Source organism: Pistacia vera, unplaced genomic scaffold (genome assembly GCF_008641045.1).
Source record: "Pistacia vera cultivar Batoury unplaced genomic scaffold, PisVer_v2 Contig121, whole genome shotgun sequence".
Classification (NCBI taxonomy): domain Eukaryota; kingdom Viridiplantae; phylum Streptophyta; class Magnoliopsida; order Sapindales; family Anacardiaceae; genus Pistacia; species Pistacia vera.
Genome location: NW_022195260.1, coordinates 1,787,378 through 1,813,309, shown reverse-complemented (window position 1 = coordinate 1,813,309; position 25,932 = coordinate 1,787,378).

The following is a 25,932-nucleotide window of genomic DNA, read 5'->3' as shown; positions in this document are numbered from 1 at the left end:
CTAAAAATTACACTATATTCACATTCATGCGCAATGGTTGTAAATCGAATTCACTAATATGTTAAACATACCCTCTCGGGCTATGTTTTCCTATTCATCCTTATTAACCTTCCACATCCAACAAATTGAAGATTAATAATTCTAAACTCATTAAGCATAAGAATCCTAAATTGATTTCATTAATTCTTGAATCTATCTCTAGCATCCAATACTATAATGGTGATTACCCAAGAAGCCTAACATGAATTATTTCTCAATCTCATCATGTTCATCACATACATCATTCAAATTCAGAGTAACACACAACCAAAGCATATTCATATGAAAATAACACAATCAAACACTTAACCCATTTAAAATCCAAACTACCATCAAAACCCTAACCCAAAATAGATTAGTTCATAGCTAAATTAATAACACAAAAACGAAAAAAAAAAATAAACAAGTTCAACATAATGAAACTGAGATGAAAGATAAGAAATCTCCCCAAAAGATGAATCCTTCAGTCAAATCTGAATCTTTTCCCTTTAACAAACCAAAAAGCTTAAAGTTTTACTCCCAAAAATGTAAAAGTAGCTAACCCTAAAAAGATCAAGACCCCTGGTAAAAAGGCTAAGTTTTTCTTTTATACTTAGTCCAAATAACCCAGCCAAAGCACGCACAACACGAAACTGCGTTTAACAAAACTGAATAAAATGACTGTCGCCGCGGTGAAGAATGAAGAAATCCAAATCGTCCCTGGCTTACTTCGCCGCGGCGAAGACAATTCCTTCGCTGGGGCGAAGCTCCTTGAAAAGTTCTGAATTTACAGAATTGCCACTCTGCTTGCTTCTTTGTTCGATTCTTCGATTATCGGTGCTTTTCCTTGGGAACAAGCTTCATCGTGCTTTATCCTGCTCTGGAACTCTCCTATCTTCTGATATCCGCTAATTTCTGAGTCAAAATTATCCAATTTTGTCTTTATTTGCTCAAAATGTCCATTTTAACCTGAAACACGAAAAGTAAAGAATTAAGTAACAATTCAGGTCAAAATGCACTAGAAAGTACCTGAAATCCGAAAAAGATCTAACAAAAACTGTATAATTTACGGATTATCATAAGGTAAGTAAATTTCACTCAAAATCCAACTTAAATTAAAGTTTAAGAAATCAAGTGAGTAGAGATTTCTTTTAAGCAAGCATATGTTAAGATTATTGAGAAATTGAGATGAGATTGATGATTATTTATGCTTGTTGTTAGATATATTTGAGTATGAGAAATGTATGTGATGGTATGATGATGGGTTGAAATTGAAAGAATTGGAGAAAACTTTTGAAAGTGTTTTTGCCATGTAGGTATGATGATGATACAAGAGAGTTTTTTTTCTCAATTTGGATGGTTTAAGAAACAAATAGAATGATAATTAAATTAGGGTTTGTATATGCACATTTATTGTTTGATGAAATGCCTAAGAGAAGCATGAGTATGAGCAGAAACCTTAATTTTATGCAACATTGCATAATTGCATTTCATGAGTGCATTTAAGTAAGAATTTTAAGCATGAGCCATCGATATGCATATATTTGTATATGTGTAATAATTTAAGAAAGAATGAAGAATTTTTAGAATAAAACACTTTAAGAGCAAAGAGAAAGAAAGAATAAGCATTAAAGAATTAAAGAAAGAAAAAGTGGTAAAGAAGAGAAAAGAAGAGGTTGGTGTGATGGGGAACCGTGAGTGTTAAGAAGAAATTCTCACATACACGCCACCTTAATTGAGTGGCATAAAAAGAAGAAGAATTGTACGACCCATAAGAGTGTATGTGGATGAGGGTTGTACCAAGAAGAATTTCCTCATGTACGCCACCTTAATTGAGTGGCCTAAGAAGAAAGAAAGAATTTGTACGGTCCGCAAGAGTGCATGTAGATGAGGACTGTACTCACTCACATGGCCAAGGTTCCAAATCCATGCATCAATCGAGACCGGTCGAAAAAGAATAAGAAGGCTTGAACAAGCAAAGAAAAGAAAAGAAAAGAAAAACAAGAAAGAAAAGAGAAGCCTGGGCAAGCAAGACAAGAAAGAAAGAAAAGAAAAAAAAAGTAGGAAGAAGAAAGAAAATGCATTTTTTATGCATTATTGCATATGCATTTCATTCATGCATATTACCATGAATTTCATCATGGTTAGAAAGTATAGAAAGAATAGAAAGAACAGAGAGAAGGGAAGAACAATGAGAATTAGGAAGAAAGAAAGAATAGTAAGAATGAGAAATAGAGAAAGAAAAGAGAAAGAAAGAAGAAGAGAATTAAGTAAGGAAAGAACCAAAGAAGGAGAAGAGTTAAGGGATTTACTTACTGAGCATTTTTATGCTCACCCGGTTGTTTTTCCATGTTTTTGCAGGAAATAGGTGAGTAGCGGTCGGAAGGACGTCGACAAGCAGAGAGGATTGGCATTATTGTCCACTGTTGCTAAGTTTTTTTGTACTTGTTATTTTAGTATATGTAAAGAATTATATTTTATAAGTAAAGAAAAATTTGAGTTCAACTATTTTCATATGTTAATTATATATGTTTTCATTGTATATGTTATAACGTATACTAGTAGAAAGAAGTCATTACACACACCGAACCAAAGAACCAGACCATCAACAATGCAACATAAACAAAACTACCTACTCCCCCAAACTTAAAGAATGCAATGTCCTCAATGCATGAATATATATATGGAAGATAAAATACTAGAACCTCCCTGAAAAGGAGATAGTGTTTGTTTGTTTGTATTTTTTTTTTTTTTTTTTTTGGCAACACATGGCCGCGGTTGTGTAACATAACACGGGGTACCCCATGTTGAATGCTGGAATTCTTCAATCTTTGTATCCTTTAACATGGCCATGGTTGTGTAAAGTGACACGGGGTATCTTGTGTTGAATTCTGCTCAAAGCTTTCTTCTTCTTCTATTACTTAAGTTTTTCCCAAACTTGTTCCTTGTTCTGATGATAACCAAACAAAATTAAAATGCATCAAAGAATTTAAAAAAAAATGCAAAAAATTTAGCAAACAAAAATAAAATAATTTTAGAAGAGAAAAAAAAAATTATAGTTCTAATTTAAAGTCACTAGCTTGACTTTCTTCGCTTTCTTCATTCAAACTAGACAGACGTGGTGTTTGGATCAAACCGTCCTCCAACATAGTGCTTCAAATGGCGTCCATTAACTTTAAACGTCTCATGTGTCTTTCCATGGTGGATCTCAATTGCTCCAAAAGGTGTTACCTGAAGTACCTCACATGGACCCATCTATCTTGATTTTAGCTTTCCTGGGAAAAGACAAAGATGACTATTGTAAAGAAGAACTTATTGTCCCAGCTCGAACTCCTTTTTCACAATGTGCCTGTTATTCCATTTCTTTGTCTTCTGCTCGTACAAACTAGTACTCTCGTATGCCCAATGACAAAATTCATCTAGCTCACTCACCTACAAAAGATGTTTAGCACCTGCACTTTGCACATCAAAATTCAAAAATTTAGTAGCCTAATAAGCTTTGTGCTCTAATTCTACCGGTAGGTGACATGCTTTTCCAAATACTAACCTATAAGGTGACATACATATAGGTGTTTTAAAGGCTGTCCTATATGCCCATAAAGCATCATCTAACTTTGTTGCCCAATCATTTTTAGATCCACTAACAATCTTTTCTAAAATTCATTCTATTAGAGACCTCTACTTGACCACTGGTTTGGGCATGTTAGGGAGTGGATACTTTGTGTGTGACTCCATATTTCTTTAAGAGTGAATTAATTTGATAATTACAAAAATGCTTACCTCCATCACTAATGATTGTCCTAGGAGTTCCATATCTAGTGAAACTATTCTGCCTAAGGGATTGGAGTACAATTCTAGAATCATTAGTTTTGGTTGCAATTTTCTCCACCCATTTAGAAACGTAATTTACTACCACAAGTATAAAAGCGTTCCCATACGATGATGGAAACAGTCCCATGAAATCAATACCTCAAATATCAAAAATTTCACATACCAATATATTATTTAAAGGCATCTAATTTTTCTTAGAAATATTACCCATTAATCTCTGTAACATCTGATCAATAAATGGCAAAGGGAAATGGTCTTTTCTAGTGGCAGAATTTAATTTTCTATAGTCATACACACACACCATCTAGTTACCATCCTAGTGGAGGTAAGCTCATTATTTTCATTCTTCACTAGTCATTCCCCCTTTCTTAGGCACTACTTGCACAGGACTGGCCCAATGACTATCAGAGATAGGATAAATAATACCTGCATCAAGTAGTTTTACCACTTCCTTTCGTACCACTTCTTGCATGGCAAGATTTAATCTCATTTTTGGTTGTATTGTTGGCTTGAAATTCTCTTCCATGAGGATCTTATGCATGTAGATGGATGTAATATACTATATAGCTAGTAATTCTGTAAGAAATAGAAGATACAATTTTATATTAGATAACTTTTACAAACACATATACATAATGTAAATCCAAAAATTCTAATTTTTAATTCATAAATATATATACACATAGCATTGATATACTTTAGTAACATAAGGTAATCTTGAATAGTGCCACCAAACTCCACCACTTCTTTACGTCCCACCCGATCGCAAATCATCTAGTACCTACAAAATAGTAAATTAACGGAGTGAGCATTAATTGCTAAGTAAGTAAACCAAACTACATTACTGTGTTTCCTCCGTTACTCATATTCTGATTTTTCTTTTCTCACTTTATTCTTTAATTATACTCTTCATTCTTTCTATTTCTGTTTCTCTTATGTTGTAATCTCTTTCTTTTCTTTTCTGATTCTCTTTCTTTTATTTCTTTTTTCTAGTTTGCCGATCGGACCAAGTTGATGCATGGATTTGGAACCCTGGCCGTGTGAGTGGGTATAGTCTTCATCTACATGCACTACTCACGGACTGTACAAGTACTATATCTCTCTGATGTGGCCGCTCACTCGTGGCGGCGTGCACGTAGGTATACTCTACTGGGTACAGTCCTTATCCACATACACTACTCACGGACTGTACAAATACTATATCTCGCTACTGATGCCGCTCGCTCGTGGCGGCGTGTATGTGGGCATCTCTATCACTCACGGGCTCCCCATCGCAAAAACCTTGTATCATAGTATAATATAGAAAGAAAATGGAAAGAGATACTATACTCATTTCAACATGAATTTCCAAGCTATGGAAATTCTACACTTGCATTCTTTGAACATAGCCTCCATGACCATTCATTACATCAAACATATATGTTCGTACAATCATTAAATAATCACAAAGACCACTCATTCAAACATGCTTCACAACCCTTTAAGCATCATTTTCATACTTGGAATCAATTATAGATTATTAGACTACAAATAAACTAATAAAGTGGAAGCACTCTTGAGATAGTCATTCTGCACACATCATATTCAAGAAGGCATATCTCCAGTTATACACATCAGATTGCTATGATCTTGGTATCCTTTTAAATCTTAGAGAAAGGGCTAAAACTTTTATGTTTATGACTCAACCCAGTTCGATAGCTAAGATGCCCAAAAATCACTTAGAAAATCAAGGATTTGACAGGGCAACCTTGGTAACATGCCTACTTTAAGGCTTTTCTATACCTATTTATCTCCACTTAATCCCTAACCTTTCCTAACCATTCTCAACCATTATCCCCTGTGAAAACAGGTTAAGAGATCAATAATATACATTCAAACTTCAAGTCTTGCCTTTCTCTAACCCTTTCCTCATTAGGGTTTAGCCAACTCATGCATGCAATTTCTTTTTGGATTTTCATCAAACACTTCATATGCACATGCAACTACCTTGTTGGCTACCCTTCCACAACTCTTTAATTCAACCAAATTGTGAGCCAAAAACTCACTAATAACCTGTCCATTTTCACAATTCTGTACACTTCAAAAATTTCAACATAAAATCTTCCACAACTTCACCAAATCTTCACATAACCATACACTACTTCTCATGGCTAGAATTAATACATCAATAAACATCAAGAACAGCCCACAATTCTCTTATACCATCACATACAAACATGCAAAAATTCATTCAACACATGTTTCGCTCAAATTAAGTTTCAAAGTAGGTTTACTTACCTTGAATATGTGAGCTCACTTCCCTTTTTCTCCAAATCTCTTCCTCTTGAACCTAAATCATATAAAAACCATAAGAATTTAAAACTTTAAAGTTTAATCACACTCCTTTTGCTAGAATTTTACCTTAGGATGCTTGAAGATTGAAAATTTTCCAAAAATCTAGACCAAATCCTATGATTTTCCTTTGATTTTCCTTTGAAGTTAGTGAAGAAAATTGAGAGAAAAAATGGGGTAGAGTGGCGTGAACAAGGGCTGGATATGGGTTAGGGTTTCTTCACATAAAGCCTTATATCAATTAATATAAGCATGTGTTCCCATTTTGCCCTTGCACTTTCTCTAAAATTCCATCTATGTCCCTTAGTCAATTACCATAATGCCCTCATTTTATTGCATTCTCCATGAAATTCTATCTCTTTTCACTCCCCACAATTTCAACTAATTTTGAGTGAAAAGACCATCTTACCCTTAATGCAAGTTTAAAGCATTTTCTTCACATTTTCTCAAAATAACTTTTAGCAAAAAATCAACTAAAGGTATAAGAGCATAAATTAAATTACGTACCTCCATGTGGGCGTTACAATTCTCCCCCTCTTATAAGAACTTCGTCCCCGAAATTCAAACAAATAACTCCGGGTAACGGTTCTGCATATCTTGCTCCACCTCCCATGTAGCTTCTTCAACTTTATGATTTCTCCAAAGGACTTTCACTAAAGGGATACTCTTGTTTCGGAGCTCCTTAATCTTTCTATCCAATATCTGAACTGGACACTCCTCATACATAAGGTTTTCTTCTAAGTCCACATCTTCTACACTTAATATATGGGAGGGATCACTTACATATTTTCAAAGCATCAAGACATGAAATACATTGTGTACTCTGTCCATGCTGGGTGGTAGGCCAACCTATAGGTTACCTTTCCCACTTGCTGTAATACTTCAAATGGACCAATGTATCTCAGTGCTAACTTTCCCTTGCTACCGAAACACATCATCCGTTTGTAGGGGGCAACTCTTAGAAACACTTTATCAGCCACTTCGAATTCAACATCTTTCCTCTTTAAGTCTGCATAGCTTTTCTTCCTATCTTGGGCTTGTTTCATTCTTCTTCTGATTAACTTGACATCTTCTATCATTTTCTAAGTTAGTTCTGGCCCAAGAATTGTATTCAACTTTTCTGTCTCACCTATCTCATCCCAATGTAGTGGAGATCTACAACGTCTACCATACAAGGCCTCGTAAAGAGCCATCTTAATTATAGACTGATAGCTATTATTATAATCAAATTCCACCAAGCGTAACATCTCATGCCAGGACATTCTGTAATCCATGCAACAAGCCCTCAACATATCCTCAAGTATCTAATTCGTTCTCTCTGTCTGGCCATTTGTTTGAGGATGGTAGGCGGTACTAAAAGCCAATTTGGTACCTAAGTTCCTCTGTAAACTAGTCTAGAAAGCTGAGACAAATCTGGAATCTCTATCTGATACTATTGTCTTGGGTACTCCATGCAATCTCACTATCTCTCTAATGTAAATCTGGGCCAATTAATGTAAAGTAGTGTTCTCCTTTACTGGAAGAAAATGGGCTGACTTCGTCAATCTGTCTATTATCACCCATATAACATTAAACTCTTTCTGCACTCTAGGGAGACCTGTAATAAAATCCATCGAAATACTCTCTCATTTCCATTCAGGAATACTAGGCGGCTAAAGCAACCCTGATGGCCTTTGGTGTTATGCTTTCACTTGTTGACAAACCAGGCACTTGGCTACAAAATCTCCAATATCCTTCTTCATACCTGGCCACCAATAGCTTTTCTTTAAGTCTTGATACATCTTGGTTGCTCCAGGATGAGCAGTGTATTGTGTGTCATGAGCCTCCGTAAGAATTCCCTTCTTTAACTCATCATCTTGAGGAATGCACAAACGACTCCTGAAACGGAGGACACCATCTAACATATGGAACTCTAGTATTTTACCCGCAATCACTTGTTGACTTATTTTCTAACACCACTCATCGGCAACTTGCTTTCCTCTGATTTCTTATAGTAAAGTGGACTGAACCTCTAAACTGGCAATCCTTCCTGGTATGACCTCAATCTATTCTTTGCACAATTCTTCTATTAATTCTTTCTGCCTTATGAGTCGGGACAAGTAAGCTTTTCTACTCAAGGCGTCGGCTACTACATTGGCTTTTCCTGGCTGATACTTAATTTCATTGTCATAATCTTTATACAGCTCAACCATCTCCTTTGTCTCATATTTAGCTCCCTCTGGGTGAAGAAATACTTCAAACTCTTATGATCAGTATAAATATTGCTCTTTGCTCCATATAAGTAATGCCTCCATATTTTTAGTGCAAAAACTACCGCGGCCAACTCTAAATCATGCGTAGGGTATCTTGTCTCATACTCTTTCAACTGTCGAGAAGCATAGGCTATTACCCTACCCAACTACATCAACACTGCACCAAGTCCTTGAAGTGAGGCATCTGTATAAATATCATAGTCTACTTCCTCCTGTGTTAATACTAGAATAGGAGTTGTGGTTAATCTTCTTTTTAACTCTTGAAAACTTTCTTCACAAGCATTCGACCATATGAAAGGAGTTCCCTATTTGGTAAGAGCTGTAAGCGGCTTAGCCAGCTGGGCAAATCCTGCTACAAACCGCCTGTAATAACCTGCAAGCCTAGATGATAAACCACTTATCCATCCCACCCTAATCCTCGACACTAACTACTTTAACAAGTAACTTGAGCATCCGCCCAGTGAAGGACCCAGATCCAGAACGAAAAGACGAAGAACCATAGTAGCTGCCGCAACATCTAGTTCAACATCCACAACAAAGGAGCTACTGCAGCAAATTTTGGGTAAGATGAAATGGATGGAACGATGTCAAGAGTGGATGGCAGAGTAGACCCGGATGCTGTATGATATGCAACACAGTTGCTGCACCAAGCTATACATTGATACTTCAAGCGTCTAATAGGAAGACTGGGATTCCGAGGAATGGAATGTTTCCGAATAAGAAGAAGATGACATGGAAGGCGAAGAGGAGGAAGAAGAATGAGACTTGAGCACCTGTTTTTGTAGTTTATAATTTCAATTGTTATAGTCTTTTGTTTTGAACATTGAAACTAATTTTCTTTTTGTTTTAGATTGTTAATTTTTGTTTGAACTTCCAAGTAGTTGTAAGGGCGAGATTAGGTTGTAATATTTTCATATTAGTTAGTGAAATTTTCTAACACAGTGGACACCACAGAACTTTAATTGTTTTATAGATTATGGTGATAAGAAAGCCAAGGAACGGGTGTGCATGCTGTTGAACGAAACTCAGACTTCACGGATTAATCAGGGAACTATCTCGTACCTTTGCAAATACTATTTTTCTATTCCTAAATTGTGCACAATGTGACATTAGGGACAATGTCATCTTTAGTTTGGGGGTAGGAAATTTTGAAATTTTGATTTGTGTTTAGTTGTTTTCATGTTTTGTTTTGTTGTGCTAATGATGAATTGCATAACTCTATGATGAGAATAAATTGTTGGGATTTTATTTTTGAAAAATGTTAAGCATTGCTTCAAGTTTAAGGTTGGTTGACTTGATTTAGCTTGAGGTTTGTTGAGTGGTTCAACCATCCTTTTCATTATTTCGGCATACTTAGATTCATTTTATGTGGTTAGGTGAAGTCTTGAAATGTTGGTGGACTCTAGAACTTAGTTGAGAAATGTTTGAGGCGAAATTCTAGGAATAGACATTATTGAGGAACTGATTTAGGCAGTTTTCGAAACGTTTGAGCCTTTCCAGCCGACCATAAAAATTTATCCCTAGTCACCTATTTGAGCCTTATGAAATCCTCATTGTCCTATTTTTCTTGTGCAACCAATAATTCCCAAACCTTTCACCCTAAACACGTTTCACAACCCTTAAGAGAATTTTGAACCTAATGCAAACACAAAGAGCTTGAAGAGTTGTGTGAAAACTAAAAAAATAGTTTGGGGGTCGTGAGAAAGGCAAGAAGGAAAAAAAAAACAAAAGGGGTAATTTACCTCAATAAGATTATTGTTGCTTTTTAAAAAAAAAAAAATTTATATATATATATAGAATTTGACAGTTGCATTTCAGAATAAAAAATAAGAAGTGCACATGTTTGAGGGTTATAAAATGGTTGACACCTTGAGCGGTGGTTGAGAAAGAAAGTGGAAGTTGATGTAGTTCTTAGTGTTTGCTTAAAGGAAACCGAGTTCTCTTGCTTTGTTTACCTTTTCCTTTTCTTTGGAGCCCACTAGCTGAGCCTAGCGTTACAAGCCAGTGAAGACCTTTTGATCTTTAGTGATGTCTAATCCTCATGAGTGGAGAGTAGTTTGATACTTAGGCTTATGGAGTCTGCAACCATTTGATAAACTTCACATTTCTGCATAAAATAATCTGAGAAGTTGGAATGTGGACTGAAGTGGGGATTACCTACTCAGGGGACCAATAGAGAATGATAATCAATTCAACTTATAACTTCTTGGAGTGTTGAGCATTTTCCTGTAATAATTTTTCAACAATTTTTTAGACTTGTATAAATTCTAGGCAGTCGTTGTGTTTGAGTTTGAGTCTATAATTTCTCATTTCATTTTCAATTTTGTTGTTTTGGGTTTTTGTTTGTTAGTTGTTTTTCTTTTAGTCGTATTTTGTACCTAATGCTCGAGGACTACCATGTCTTAAGTTTGGGGGTATTTGATAATCTGAGGATTATACTGTTTTATTGAGGCTTTTTGGCCGGATTTTGGATACTTCTTATGTCGTTTTTGCCTGAATTGCAATTTAATTTCATATGTTTTATGTTTCAGGCCAAGACATGCACTTTGAGCAAATAATGAGCGGAATCGAGTTTCTGGACCCAGAAGCAAGCAAATCTTAGGATTCATGGAAGTTCTGAAGCAGATTTGAAGCACTATGAAGCTTGTTCCGATTGGAGAGCATCGAAGATTGAAAATTCAAGCAAAGAAGCAAGCGGAGGGAAATTCCGTAATTTCATAATTGTTCAACAAGGTTCACCGCGACGATAAACTCTTGGGAATTCATTGCCACGGCGAAGTCTGCTATTTTCAGTTTTTCATTAAAACGCATAGTTTTATTTTAGAAAAGTTTTTAGGTTTTTGGACGGACTATATAAGAAAAACTTAGACATTTTGAGAAAGTTCGTCTTGGTTTAGAGCAGCTTTGACATTTTGGGGGAAAGAAAAGAAGATTTGAGATTTAACCTTGTGGATTCATTAATTAGGGGAGATCTTTAGTCTTTTCTCTTTGTTTCAACATGTTGACTGTTGTGTTTACTGTTTTTCTTACAATTTGTGTTAATTTCATTATGAACTAACTCACTTTGGGTTAGGGTTATTGATGCGTGTTTACTACAACATGCAAAATTAGCAAGTGCACTAGTCGCTCAAGTAATAGAGTGATGGGTAGGATATCGTTCCCACGAGGACTGGTAGCAAAGCACTAAGTTTCCTAACGTTAACAAGTCGAAGCAATCGAATACCTTGGATTGGTGGGAGCAAATTGTAATTGAAAGAAAACAGAAATCAAATTTAACAAAGAATTAATTTTTAAAAAGGAAAGCAAATGAAACACAGAATATCAATTTAAGTAAAACGGGTAGGGTTTTGACTTCGTTTGGAATTTTTATGGGTTAAACTTAAGAGTTACACTATTTTCACATTCACGTGCAATGGTTGTAAATTGGATTCACTACTATGTTAACATACCCTCTCGGGCTATGTTTTCCTATTCATCCTTATTAACATTCCGCACCCAACAAATTGAAGGTTAATAATTCTAAAATCATGAAGCACAAGAATCCTAAATTGATTTCATTAATTCTTGAATCTATCTCTAGCATCCAATACTATAATGGTTATTACCCAAGAAGCTTAACATGAATTATTTCTCAATCTCATCATGTTCATCACATACAGCATTTAATTGCAGAGTAACACACAACCAAAGCTCATTCACATGGAAATAACACAATCAAATACTTAACCCATTTCAAATCCAAACTACAATCAAAACCCTAACCCATAGAAGATTAGTTCATAGCTAAATTAACAATACAAAAACGAAAAATAGAAGTAAGCAAGTTAAACATAATGAAACTGAGATGAAAGAATAGAAATCTCCCCAAAAGATGAATCTTCTAGTCAAAATCTGAATCTTCCCTTTAACAATCCGAAAAACTCAAGCTTTTTCTCTAAGGAAAATGTAAAAGACGGCTAAACCTAACAGCTCAAGCTCCCTTTACAAAAAGTTAAGTTTTTCTTTTATACCTAGTCCAAAAACCCAGTCAAAACCTAGTCCAAAAACCCAGTCAAAAACACGCACACACGAAACTGTGCGTTTACAAAACTGAAAAATTTGACTGTCGCCGCGGCGAAGAATGAAAATTCCCACTTCGTCTCTGGCCTACTTCGCCGGGGCGAAGCTCCTTCAAGGGTTCTGAAATTTACAGAACTACCACTCTGCTTGCTTCTTCGTTCGATTCTTCGATTTTCGGCTCTCTTCCTTGGAAACAAGCTTCATCATGCGTTGTCCTGCTCCGGAACTCTCTTATCTTCTGAAATCCGCTCAATTCTGAGTCAAAACTATCCAATTTTGTCTTTATTTGCTCAAAAAGTCCATTTTAACCTGAAACACGAAAAGTAAAGAATTAAGCACCAATTCAGGTAAAAATGCACTAGAAAGTACCTGAAATCCGACAAAAAGATTAAATAAAAACTGTATAATTTCCGGATTATCAGTTATGATGTAATTCGGATTTCTATGGTTAATCAATAGATTATTGTTGCTTTTACATTCTAGTGCATGGATTGTGTGATTATTCTAGTTTTTATTGATTTTAATTGTTGAACTCGATGAGATTGAGAAATGAATCATGTATGAACTTCTTGGGGTAATCACCATTGTTGTATTGAACGCTAGAGATAGATTTGAGAATCAATGAAATCAATCTAGGATTCCATTAGCTTAATGAATTTGGATCTATTAATCTTCAATTTGTTGGGTGCGGAAGTTTAAAAGGGAAAAGTAGGAATTCATAGCCTGAGAAGGTATGTTTTACACATTAGGGAGTTCAATTTACAATCCGTGCATGTGAGTGTAGAAGTAGCATGATTTGTAGAATTAATTCATAGAATCCTAATGAAGTCAAAACCCTAACCGTTTATTTCCATTGATATTACCCTTGCTTTATTCTTGCTTTCATTAATTAGCTTTTTAATTACTTAGTAAATTTTGCTTTCATATAGTTTGAGTTTCTCCCATAAATCCAAATACTTTTCGATTTCTCCAACTTGAAAACAATTAGGAAAATCAGTGCTTAACAACCAATCCTCGTGGGAACGATACTTCACTTATCACTTTATTACTTTATGCGACTAGTGCACTTACTAGATTTGCATGTTTATGAAAACCACGCAGCAGAAACTGGGTGGATTATTAGTGACAGTAGCTTGTTGATTTACTCCATAGCTAAGATTAGGGTGATCCCTCCATCCCGGGTTATAGGTATTGGAAAATGGATCATACCTTTGCCTTTGTTGTCCTTGGTATCCACCCATGGCATTTGCTTGTAAATATTTTGTTTGGCTAGTAGTTCTTTGGAAAAATATAAGTAAAACTCACTCACATGTTATAGAAGAAAAAAAAAAAAAATATATATATATAAGAATGTAATAGTGGGCCCAGAATAAATTTAACTTTATATACAAATCTCTACATCAAGTATTAAAGTCACAAAAAAAAAAATACAAAGTAGTCTCGGACAGTAGTGCCATTCTCCTCCGCTACTTGATGTTCCTCTCGACCGCATCTCATCTATTACCTGCAAAAACAGTGAAATCAACAGAGTGAGTACTAATTGTTCAATAAGTAAACCCATAATACTTCTATTCCTTTTTTCTCACTCAAATCCTGGATTTTCTTTCCTTACATCAAACTTCTCAATTCTTATGTGCTCTTTCTAAGATTTGAGTTTCTCACTTATCAATATGTAAGCACAAATTGGGAAACGAAATCGGGGTAGTAGAAATGGCATGATGCATATGCACAAATACATAAACTTTTTTCTATGGAATGCATTTTCTTTTCTATTTTTCTGTTTTCTTATTCAGTTTCTCTTATTTTCTATTCTTTCTTGCTTTTCTATGCTTTCTTTCTTTTCTTTTCTATGCTTTCTTTCTTTTCTATTCTTTCTTTCTTTTCTTTTCTTTCTTTCTTTTCTTTTCTATTCTTTCTTTTCTTTTGCTATTCTTTCTTTTCTTTTCTATTCTTTCTTTGCCGATCAGACTCGGTTGAGGCATGAATTCAGAACCCTGGCCGTGTGAGTGTATTCTCAAATTCTTTCTTGGGTACAGTCCTCATCTACATGCACTTCTTATAGACTGTACAAATTCTTCTTTCTTATTCTTAGGCCGCTCTCTAAAGGTGGTGTGCATGTGGGGATATTCTTCTTCTCTGTCACTCACGAGTTCCCCATCGCAACAACCTTCTCTTCTGTTCTCTTCTCTTTTTATATTTCATAAATAAAATTTCAGATTTGAGGTATTCTTTAATTATGTTCTTTAGATAATGATGCTAAAATTAATTTCTTTTCTTTCTTTCTCTTTATTCCTTAATGTTCTCATACATGTATATGTGCATATAAATATGCTCATTCTTTGCTATTCTTTCCAAATGCAAATACTCAAATGTAAGAATGCATTATGACATATAAAGATATCATTATGGAACTAGTATTTTATACCAACAACATTTCCATAACAAAGTAATAATCTAACATACTCATATATATGCACTTTCTTTGAACTTTCATCAAACACCTTACATGCACATACAAACCCTAAATTGGTTACACTTCCACATATTTCTCAAGCCACCAAAATTGGAGCAAAAAAACTCCCTAAGGCCAACAACCACCCTAGCTGAATTTCATCTTCCAGCCTTCCACATCCATTCTTTCATATTTCATCAACTCAACACATACAAATATATCACTTCTCATGGCCATAAGATTCACAAATCAAACAACCTCAATTTCAATCCATAATTCTCGTCATCCAAACACACATACAACATATAAGAAATTTCTCTAAACAAGTATTTATTCAATCAAAGCAAAAGTTGGATTTACTTACCTTGAATTTTAGCAATTCCAACACTATAATCTCTCTTTGGTAGAATTCCCCTTCTTCTTAACCCTAAGCATATAAAACCATAAGAATTCAAAACTTTAAAATTTAATCTCACATCTTGGTGAAGAATCTTACCTTGAATGCTTAGGATTGAAAATCTAGCCAAAATCCTATGAATTTCCTTGGAAATTTAGTGAAGAAATTTGAGAGAATTTGGGGTGAAGGTGGCGTGAACAATGGGTGGAGTGGCTAGGGTTTCAATTCTTGAACTCTTATTACTACATAATAATATATATAGTTTCCTATTTTACCCTTGGACTTTCTAAAAATTCCATCTATGTCCATTAGTCAATTACAATAATGCCCTCGTTTCTATTAACTTCTCTTTATTATTCTACTTTTTTTCATTCCCCACTCTTTCATCTAATTATGAGTGGAATGACCATTTTACCCTTAATAACATTTTAAAGAATTTCTTTAACACTTGTCCAAGATAACTCTAACAAGATTCAATTAAGGGTATTAGGGCATAAATAAAGTTACGTACCGTGATATGGGCGTTACATTGCTTGTTCTGTATTTGGCTTTTGACAGGTAGGACACATATCAGTAGGATGTCCCACATTGGAGCAATTCCACTTGTACTCACTTGTCCAATTGCAATTTGTTGCACAAGTGCAATCAAATTACTCAATTGTTGCTCAAGATTATTGGATATCCCCAGTTCAATTACCTTCATTGGTAGTGGATCAGATCGAGTACCAAATTGTTGAGAGTTTGCTGCCATGGTTGCAATTAAATTCCTTGTTTTAGTAGGAGTTTTATCAACTAATGCTCCTCCACTTGCTACATCTATCATGCTCCACTCCATTGGCATCAATCCCTCATAAAAATATTGGAGAAGTAATTGCTCACTTATTTGATGGTGCGGACAGTTAGCACATAATTTCTTAAACCTTTCCCAATATTCATACAAGGTTTCCCCATTGTATTGCCGAATCCCACAAATTTCTTTCCTAATGAGTATGGCTTGAGATGCTAGAAATTACTTCTCCAAGAAAAGCCTCTTCATCTCATTCCAAGTAGTTATGGTCCCAAATGATAGGTAATAAAGCCATTTGTAACACCTTCTTTCTAACTAGCATAAAATGAAAAGTAATGGGCCCAAAAGTTTCTTTACTTTATATATAATTCTCTACATAAACAAAAGTAACATATACAATAGCTTAAAAACAGTGGACAGTAATGCCATTCTCTTCTCTTCTCGACATCCATCCGATGGCTTTTCACCTATTTCTTGCAAAAACATTAGAAACAACGAGGTGAGCACTAATTACTCAGTAAGTAAATCCGCTACACTAATCTTCTATCTCTGTTGCTCATATTTTGAATTCTTTCCTTACTTTACTTTTTTTCTTCTTGTTCATTCTCTCTTTGTTCTTTCTCTTTTCTTTTACTATTTCTAGTTCCCACTGTTCTTTTGTTCTAACTTTCTTTGTTCTTTCTTTCTAATTCTTTCTGTTCTTTCATGATAGGAATCATGGTATCATGCATAAATATGATGCAAATGCACAAATGCATAAAGATGCATTTTCTTTCTTCTTTTCTGTTTCTTATTCTGTTTTCTTTCTCATTTCTATATTTCTTTCTTTCTGTTTCTATTCTTTCGTTCTTTCTTTTTCTTTTCTTTCTTGTCTTCTTTTCTTTTCTTTTCTTTCTTCCTTGCTCATTCTTTCTTATTCTTTCTTATTCTTTGCTGATCGGAATTTGTTGATGCATGGATTCGGAACCCTGGCCGTGTGAGTGAGTACATTCCTCATCTACATGCACTCTTACGGACTGTACAAATTCTTTTCTTCTTAGGCCACTCATTTAAAGTGGCATGCATGTAGGTATTTTCTTCTGGGTACAGCCCTCATCCACACACACTTTTACAAGCCGTACAAATTCTTCTTCTTATTCTTAGGCCCCGCTCACTAAAGGCGGCATGCATGTAGGAATCTTCTTCTTCTTGTCACTCACGAGTTCCCCATCGCAACAACCTGTTCTTTTCTTCTTTTAAAGCATTCTAGCTTTTTCTTTCTTTCTTTTTATTCTTTAAATTCTTTATTTTTTAAGTTCTCATACATATGCATATGTTTGCATGTGGATGATTCATGCTTAATGTTCTTTCTAAATGCAAATATGTAATGCAAGAATGCCATGTAGCATAAAAATAAGTCTTTCTCTATCATCTACAAGCTCATATCAAGGTCATGAATAAATACACTCATGCATACATTTCTCTTGGACATTTCATCAAGCATAATGCATGCATACTCAAATTCTATTTTAGCTATACTTCTACTTCTTTCTCAAACTACCAATATTTGGAGTAAAACTCCCTTAAAACAATATTAAACCTGACCAGGAAAAACACTCCATAAACTCTACTCAAACTCTTTCTAAATTCAACCAAACTTCCAACAATCACCATGCAACAAACTCCACTTCTCATGGCTAAAATATACTCATCCACAACCATCAATCTTATCAACAATTCTCAAAATGATAAACATACACATACATACATATAAAAATTCTTTACTCACTTGGTGTCTCAAATCATAACTTGAGTTGGATTTACTTACCTTGAACTTGAATAACTTCACTAGAATCTCTCTCTCCTTGATAGACTTCCACTTTCTCCAAAATCCTTGGGATGCTTAGGAATGAATCTCTACCAAAAGCCAACCAAAAGCCCTCTAATTTTTCCTTGGAAATTTGATGAAGAGATTGAGAGAATTAAGAATGAAAGTGGCGTGTGAGATGTAGAGAATGGTAGGGATTGTGTGCTTGAACCCTTAATATCTTATATTAATATTCATACTTTCCCATTTTGCCCTTACACTTTCTTGGAAATTCCATCTTTGTCCTTTAGTCAAGTACAAAAATGCCCTCATCACCGTTGCATTCTCCATAAAATTTCCTTACTTTTCACTCCCCACATTTTCAACTAATCAGGGGTAGAATGGTCATTTCTCCCTTAAGGAAATTTCTCTAGAATTTTCTCAAGAATTCTAGCCAGCTCTTTGCCCCAACGAGGCTTTTTCTTTGCCTCGGCAGAAATTCTAGAGCATACGTCGCCACGGTGAACTTTCTTCTTTGCCACGGCGAAGTCTGCAATTCCCAACTTTGCCAATTCTCCACCTTGAAACAAGCAAAACTATGGGCAAATAAGCAACACAAAGAGCATATAAGCTTAATTAAGGGCGGACTAGCATGAATAAGTTACGTACCTCAATGTGGGCGTTACACCATTCCTTAGCGCTATCTGCTAAAGAAAATGGGAACACCCTTAACTTCACTTGTTCCTCCATTTTTTCGTTTGGTTTCATACTTGTGCATACCACATGGAACTCCTTAAGGTGCTTGTTTAGATCCTCTCCCGCTGACCTCTGAAAGTTGATAAAAGATGAATCATCCCAATTCTAAGCTTAAAAGCTCCCCCTGTCGTATCATTGTACCAAATGCATAAAGGTTGTTAGTCAAGGGTTGGTGCATCCATCTCTTTGAGAGTTATATTAGACATCTCCTCTTGATCAGAAAAATCTGAAGACACTGAAAAATCTGAAGAATCACTTGTAGGTGGAAGATCGGTATGGATTGCTTGATCGAGAGTTAACCTATGCAAAGGTTGTCGTGAATGATACTAGGTGGAATTAGATTAGAATGTGAATTCGATCTCAAATTTAATTGTGAGACATTCACCAAAAACACCTACAACTCAAAAAAAAAAAGAAAAATAAAAAAATTGAAAATTAAACAAAAGAAAATAATAATTAAGTTAATAAAAATCCCCGGCAACCACGCCAAAAATTGATGCGTGCAAATGCAAACACTTAATTTTACCTCACTAAATTCTAATGCAAAGTCGTGTACTAGCAAAGAGCAAGTGAGGTCTTTCCCATAGAGGATTTGTGAACTTAACTAATTATCTACTTCTAACGAGGGTTTGTCAACTAAATAAAAACTAACAAACTAAATTAAACAAAGTAAAACAAGCAAACAATTATGAAAGAGATAAAAAGAGAAACTAGATTGAAGGTTATTCGCCACCACTAGACATGAATTACATATAATAAAAGCAACTCTTTACTTTCTACCCTCTTGATCACATCAGCTCAAAAAATACCAAACATTGAAAGTCCTATCTCTCATTACTGAGTCGTTGGACTAGACACGGTCATAAACCAATTCCATTTATTAAATAACCTAGGATTTCATCTCTAGATTCAAAGTAATAAAACCATTAAGTTCTGAGTGACTTACTAAATCAAGGCTAAACTCATATGATCAGTTTAGTTATCTTGAGTGGTTACCCCCCATGTATGCAGTCATACACTTTACCAATAGTTATTTAGGTAACAAAGCAATTTCGTACTAAACAACCTAAATTGGCATTAAAAATTAATCCTAACTTTAATTGGCCACTTGAAAAATTAGAACAATCTAGTTAAACCTATTCTTAGAGAATAAGTCACATAATCAAAGGGATCAAAAGATAAAGATGCAGATTTATTAATCACAAGACAGTCTAGGGTTTTAAAATCACCGTATATCACCAAGGATTAGTTCTTCATTGATAAAATGAGAACATCATTGTATTTTCATAAAAATAATAATAACAAAGAAGAAGAAAGACTTAGAAAAACTTGGTTGGATTGATGGAGTTGATGATGATCTCCTCCAATTCTTTTTCTCCAAGCTTTCTTTAATCTCCCTTCCGAGTTCTTGAATTCTTTGTTCTCCCTTTATGATCCCTAAAGAATCCCTAAATTATACTAAAAGACTTGTATTTATATCTAAAAAGGGTTAGGGTTTTATTTTCCTTAATTCTATTTAGTTAGGACTCTTAAACCTATTTTCCTAGTCAAAAACAGAAGAAAGATTTCCAACTGTCATGACTGTGCCTTAGCACTATGCTGTGGCATGTTGATTATGGACTAAGTGTGCTACGGCATGGTTATTTTGGACAGTGTGCTATGGCATAGACCAATTCCTCTTCTAACCTTGCATCATTCTTAAGCACTCCAAAGATGGTACTGTTTAGCATGATAACAATCGAATATGGAAAAGTGGTAAACACATAGAAGGAACCCTTTAAATAAACTTTCCACGATCAAGAATCATCTCATATGATATCTACAGCTCAGTTATTGTTGAATCACTGATGCATGTCCAAAACTAGAAGTTTTCCAGGTTTTCACTTCAACTTCAAATCGTCATAACTTCTTCAATTCAACTCAATTCTTAATCCATTTGTTTCCAACCATCACAAATTCTGTTGCCAGAATCATCTATCATCCGAATATGTATTTAGACAATAATTCCCTGAAAACAAAACAAAAACACATGTGATCCAAAAAGTGTATAATAAAAACAATTAAGTTAATCATGCAAATTAATCCCAATGTCCCACAAAATACTCACAGAAACCATAGTATAAGTGAATTTTCAAGCACTATCAAACTATAGTAGCATTTTTAAAGTGTTCAATAGACCTAATAATATAGTAGCTTTTTTATAATGTTACCGTATAATCAAATAAGTAATTATAAATGTTACCATAAACCCAATTATTTAACGGGGAAACAAATATCATTCCCGCCAACGTGAAAGAGATTGAAATTGTCTCATTTTGATTGTTTAGGGGCCAAATTTATATTATTTGGGTTATTTTGTATTTTCATTCATGTAAGGACCAAATTGAAATTTTTTACTAACCTGGAAAATAACCCTAATACCTGCCAACCTAAAATTTCACAAAATTTCCCAAAATTTCATATACCCTCATTCACATTTTTTAACTCTTCGCAACCTCTCAAACAAAAAAGCCTACACTTAACATTTCATTCATAAAAATCTATTGAAAATCGTTGGCTTCATCCAATCTTTAGCTTGAAATCTCCAATACCCATAACCTATCGAACCCTAAATCAAAGCCCCTAGCCTTTGAGAGGTAAATCAGTGAAGCAATTTTCCTAATTGGTGAAACATTGTTACTTTTTTTTTTTTTTTTTTTTTTTTTTTGTGCGTGTGCTTTGATTTTTGTTGGTTTTCAACCTTCACCATTATGGTTATTACTTTTGCATGGAATTTTATGCAGTTCAATTGTTGGGCCTTTCCAAGTTGTTACCAATTTGTTGTGAGTTAACAATACTGTAAGTTTTCCTATTCCTTAGATTGTTTTAAGTTTTTTATATGAGTCTAGATGTATCACATTTAATTTAAGTGTCTTTGAGGTGTGTTCACAATGTGGTTATGAAAGTTTAAATGAGTTGATAAGAAATGTTACATTAGTTGTTGTTTTGTTTGATAGGTGGTCATGGGAGTTTGGTTAATATTTTTGAAAGACAGTGATATTCGATTAGTGGAAGAGGCGCATGTACTTAAGTTGGAGGAAGCTCAAAAGAGAAATTTTGTAAAATTACTGGCATTGAAAGTATAACTCCAGGTGGTATAATGATTTCTCCCAATTTGTACTTATAGTAGTAATTCTAGTAAACAAAGACGCTAGTGGAATACTTAGTGCCTCATGAGAATTTTGTGTAACGCAGAAAACAAATTTTCCGGGGAATTATTTTATATAATCATTGTTAATGAAGATCATTTACTTTAAAAAAAAAAAAAAAAAAAAAAAAAAAAAAAAAAAAAAACTTACTTCTTTCAGTAGTTCAACTTTCAAATCACGATCTTTATCCCCAAAAACTTGTAAACTCTTCTCTTGCACTTTCTTGCCAATTTTGATGCATACATAACAAAATCATTGTCCATACAATCCAAGTTATAGTAGTCTCTTGGCGGCAAGATAAAAAAGTTGCACTCCTCAACACCTCTCAAGTCTCATTCTACTTTCTTATTCCTATGCTCTTGAATTTCTCTATGATTCGATTCCACTAATAATCCCAATAGATCATCATTCTGGTTGCTAGACAAAAACTGTAGTTGATGGCTCTCTCTCAATTTTGCTCCTCCAAATCCACTCATTGCCCTTCCAACCACCCCCTCTGTTTACATGAGAAAGAATTGCTTTGATGACATGGTATAGGGCTAAATTGTCAGTTCCATAATCTAGATAATATCAGCGGTGCTATGTGGTTACTCATATAGCATCTTCATAGTTGATGGTGCATCTTTCTTATTTCTAATTGATCTTCATCAATTAAGAATCTGTTTTGATTCCTGATATAGCAGACAATATTAATTTTTGTTGAAAAGTGAATGATTTTATGTTGTTAAATAAAATTGTGGAATATAATGGTCTTTCTTTCAAGAACATATAAATGTTAATGGGCATAATACATGTTTGTGGCCCAAACCTCCAATTTATTTAGTTAGAGAATAAGATTTGTGATGAGTTTATGATGAATGTAGTTTGATCTATTATCCTGCAATTTGATTTTTCTATGTTTAAAGACTTAAAATACTTTTCCTTTTACTCATTAAAACAAGAAGATATATAAAGTACAATCTCTAGAAGACTTTGAATTTGCTCCAAACACTAGGACTATTAGCTCAATTTCCTTTTGGTAACACCCACATGGGGTACGTAATTTAATTGATGTCATATACCTTTGGTTTATTTTGCTAAAGTTATTTTGAGAAAATGTGAAGAAAACTGCCTTAAACTTGCATTAAGGGTAAAATGGTCTTTTCACTCAAAATTAGTTGAAAAAATGGGAGTGAAAAGAGATAGAATTTCATGGAGAATGCAATAAAATGAGGGCATTATGGTAATTGACTAAGGGACATAGATTTAGATGGAATTTGAAGAAAGTGCAAGGGCAAAATGGGAAACTATATATAATTTTATGTTATATCAAGGATTGGAGTGGAACCCTAGCCACTCTTCACCATTTTCACGCCACTTCTCCTCCAAATCCTCTCAATTTCTTCACTTCTTTTCAAAAGAAATTCATTGATCTTAGGTTATTTTTGAGTGGATTTTCAATCTCAAGCATCTATAGGTAAGATCCTTGTACTAAGAAGTGATTTTTAATTTTTAAAGTGTTGATTTTGATGGTTTGTGCTCATAGGATTTAAGAGGAAGAGAGTTTGATCAAAGAAGATTATTAAAGGGTTGAATTTGCTCATATCAAGGGTAAGTAAATCCTACTCTAAGCATGATTTAAGTTATGTTGTGTAGAGAATGTTCTTTATGCATATATATGTGCTACATGTAGAATTGTTGATGGATTTGGTGTTGAATAATAATAAGAACCTATCCATGAGAAGTTGGGATGGTGTATGTGATACTTGATGAATGGTTGAGATTTGGAAGAGTTGAAGTGAAAATTTTAAGTGTGTATTTTGGGCAGATTTGGTGTTACTTATGGAGGAGCTTATTCCAAATTTTTGTTGGCCTAAAATAGAGATAGAAGTGTAGTTAAATTAGTGTTGATTTGTGCACATGAATTGTTTGATGAAATGCCAAAGAGAGGTACACGTATGAGTATGATTATGTGTTACTTTGGGATGAGTTTGTAGATGATAGAGAATGACATGTTTGCTTTCCATAATGCATAATTGCATTTAAACATGTGGATTTAGAAAGAATTATAAGCATTAAACCATTTACATGCATGCATATTTATAAGAGCAAGAAAAAGCACTAAAATATGTTAAAGAAAAAGTAGAAAGAAACGAGAATATGAAAGATATTCAAATCTGAATCTTTTAGTTAAAGAAGTGTAAAAAGATTAAAAAAAAAAAAAATTGAGCCGTGAGTAACATAGTCCCACATGCACGCCGCCTTTAGTGAGCTACCTCAAAATTCAAAAAGAAAAATTGTACAGTCCGTTAGAAGTGCGTGTGGATGAGGACTGTACCCAGAATTAGAGAATTCACTCACATGGCCCAGGCTCCAAATCCATGTCTCAACCGAGTCCGATCGGCAAGAAAAGAAAAGAAAGAAAGAAAGAAAGAAAGAATAGAAAAAAAAAATGGAAAAGAAAGAAAGAATAGAAAGAAAGAAAGAAAGAAAGATAGAAAAGAAAGAAAGAATAGAGAGAAAGAAATAAAGAAAAAAAAATAGAAAACAGAATAAGAAAAATAGAAAAGAAAATGCATAGTTTATGCATTTGTGCATTTGCATCATATATATGCATAATACCATGCTCATTATCATGAGTAGTGAAAAATTAGAAAATTGAGAGAAAAACATAGAGCAAAACAAAGAAAGAATAGAGAGAAGAACAGAGAAAGAATAGAGAGTAATCGGGAAATGAGATGTAAGGAAAGAAAATTCAAAGTTAAGCAACGCAGAGAGAAAGGTAGCATAGCGGGTTTACTTACTGAGCAATTAGTGCTCACTCTGTTATTTTCAATGTTTTTGCAGGTAATAGGTGAGTTGCGGTCGCTCAGAAGGTCATGCAGTGGAAGGGTTGGGCTACACTGTCAAGTTACTATTTTGAGTATATTTGTATATAAAGAAAAATTAAATATGGGCCCATATTTTATTACTCGTTTATATGTGTATTTTCTTATATATGTTTTTAATGAGTTTTAATGATTATTTTATGAGTATACTAGCTAGAAAGAAAGTATTACACTTTTCGATTGATTTTGCAAGCATTTACTGGTGAATGTTTCACAACTCATTATGATCAGTTGCTGCCAAATGTTTTATTTATAGAATTGTCTTCTTTACAAGGCTAACAAACATGTATTATTGTGCTACAACTATCATGGATAATTTACTTGTTATCAAGTAACATGCATGATGCTTCATTATCACTAAGTATTCATACTACTTGTGCTTGACTGATGTTGAATCTGGTGCATGAAAAACTCTATTCCTTATATACTTTGCATGTTAGTATGTTACTATGCTGAGATTGTTATTAGCCTTTCTATATAAATTTTAAGGTGATAGATTTGGAAATGTCTAGTAACCTGTGAAGTTGGTTTATGTCACAAGTGAGGCTTCTTTTCTCTTTTTCTTCATTTACTAGGAGAAAATAATTTAATTAGGTTCCCTCTTATTAATGTTTGACTAACCGTATGATCAAATATTTATTGTTTCACTTCTGGGAATATTTTGTTTTGTGTTTTTTTCTTTTACTCTACATTATAGTATTTCAAAATCATTACTTTACCCATGTAAAATGGTGTATTTTTTATTATATGTTGTATAGTTCAAATAGGGTTTGGGCTTCATTATTTCCTATTAAGGTTGAGGTATAACTTAGAAACTTACTGTTGTTCTTTCAAATTATTGGATGCAGGAAATTCTGGGTAAGGTTTTACTCCTCATGTAATTAGTGTAGCTGCTAGTGAGGTATGCATTATCTGAATATCTAAATTTCCTTATGTTGAGGTATATATGTATTCAATATTTTAATTGTAAGAACACACATTTTATGTATAGAGTTTGCTCTATCTTCAAAAGTTTTTAATTTTTATTTAAATTGTGTAGCTTGATATAAAATATATCCAAGTAGGTCACTCTACTATCTTTGTAAAACTTTAAAGGTTGTGCACTATACCATAATAATGTGTTCTTTGTTATTTAATTGAGTGAAGAAAGATTCTCGATGGTGTGCATTTTTGCAAACAACAATTTGCAGTTTGCAAAATTGCAGACT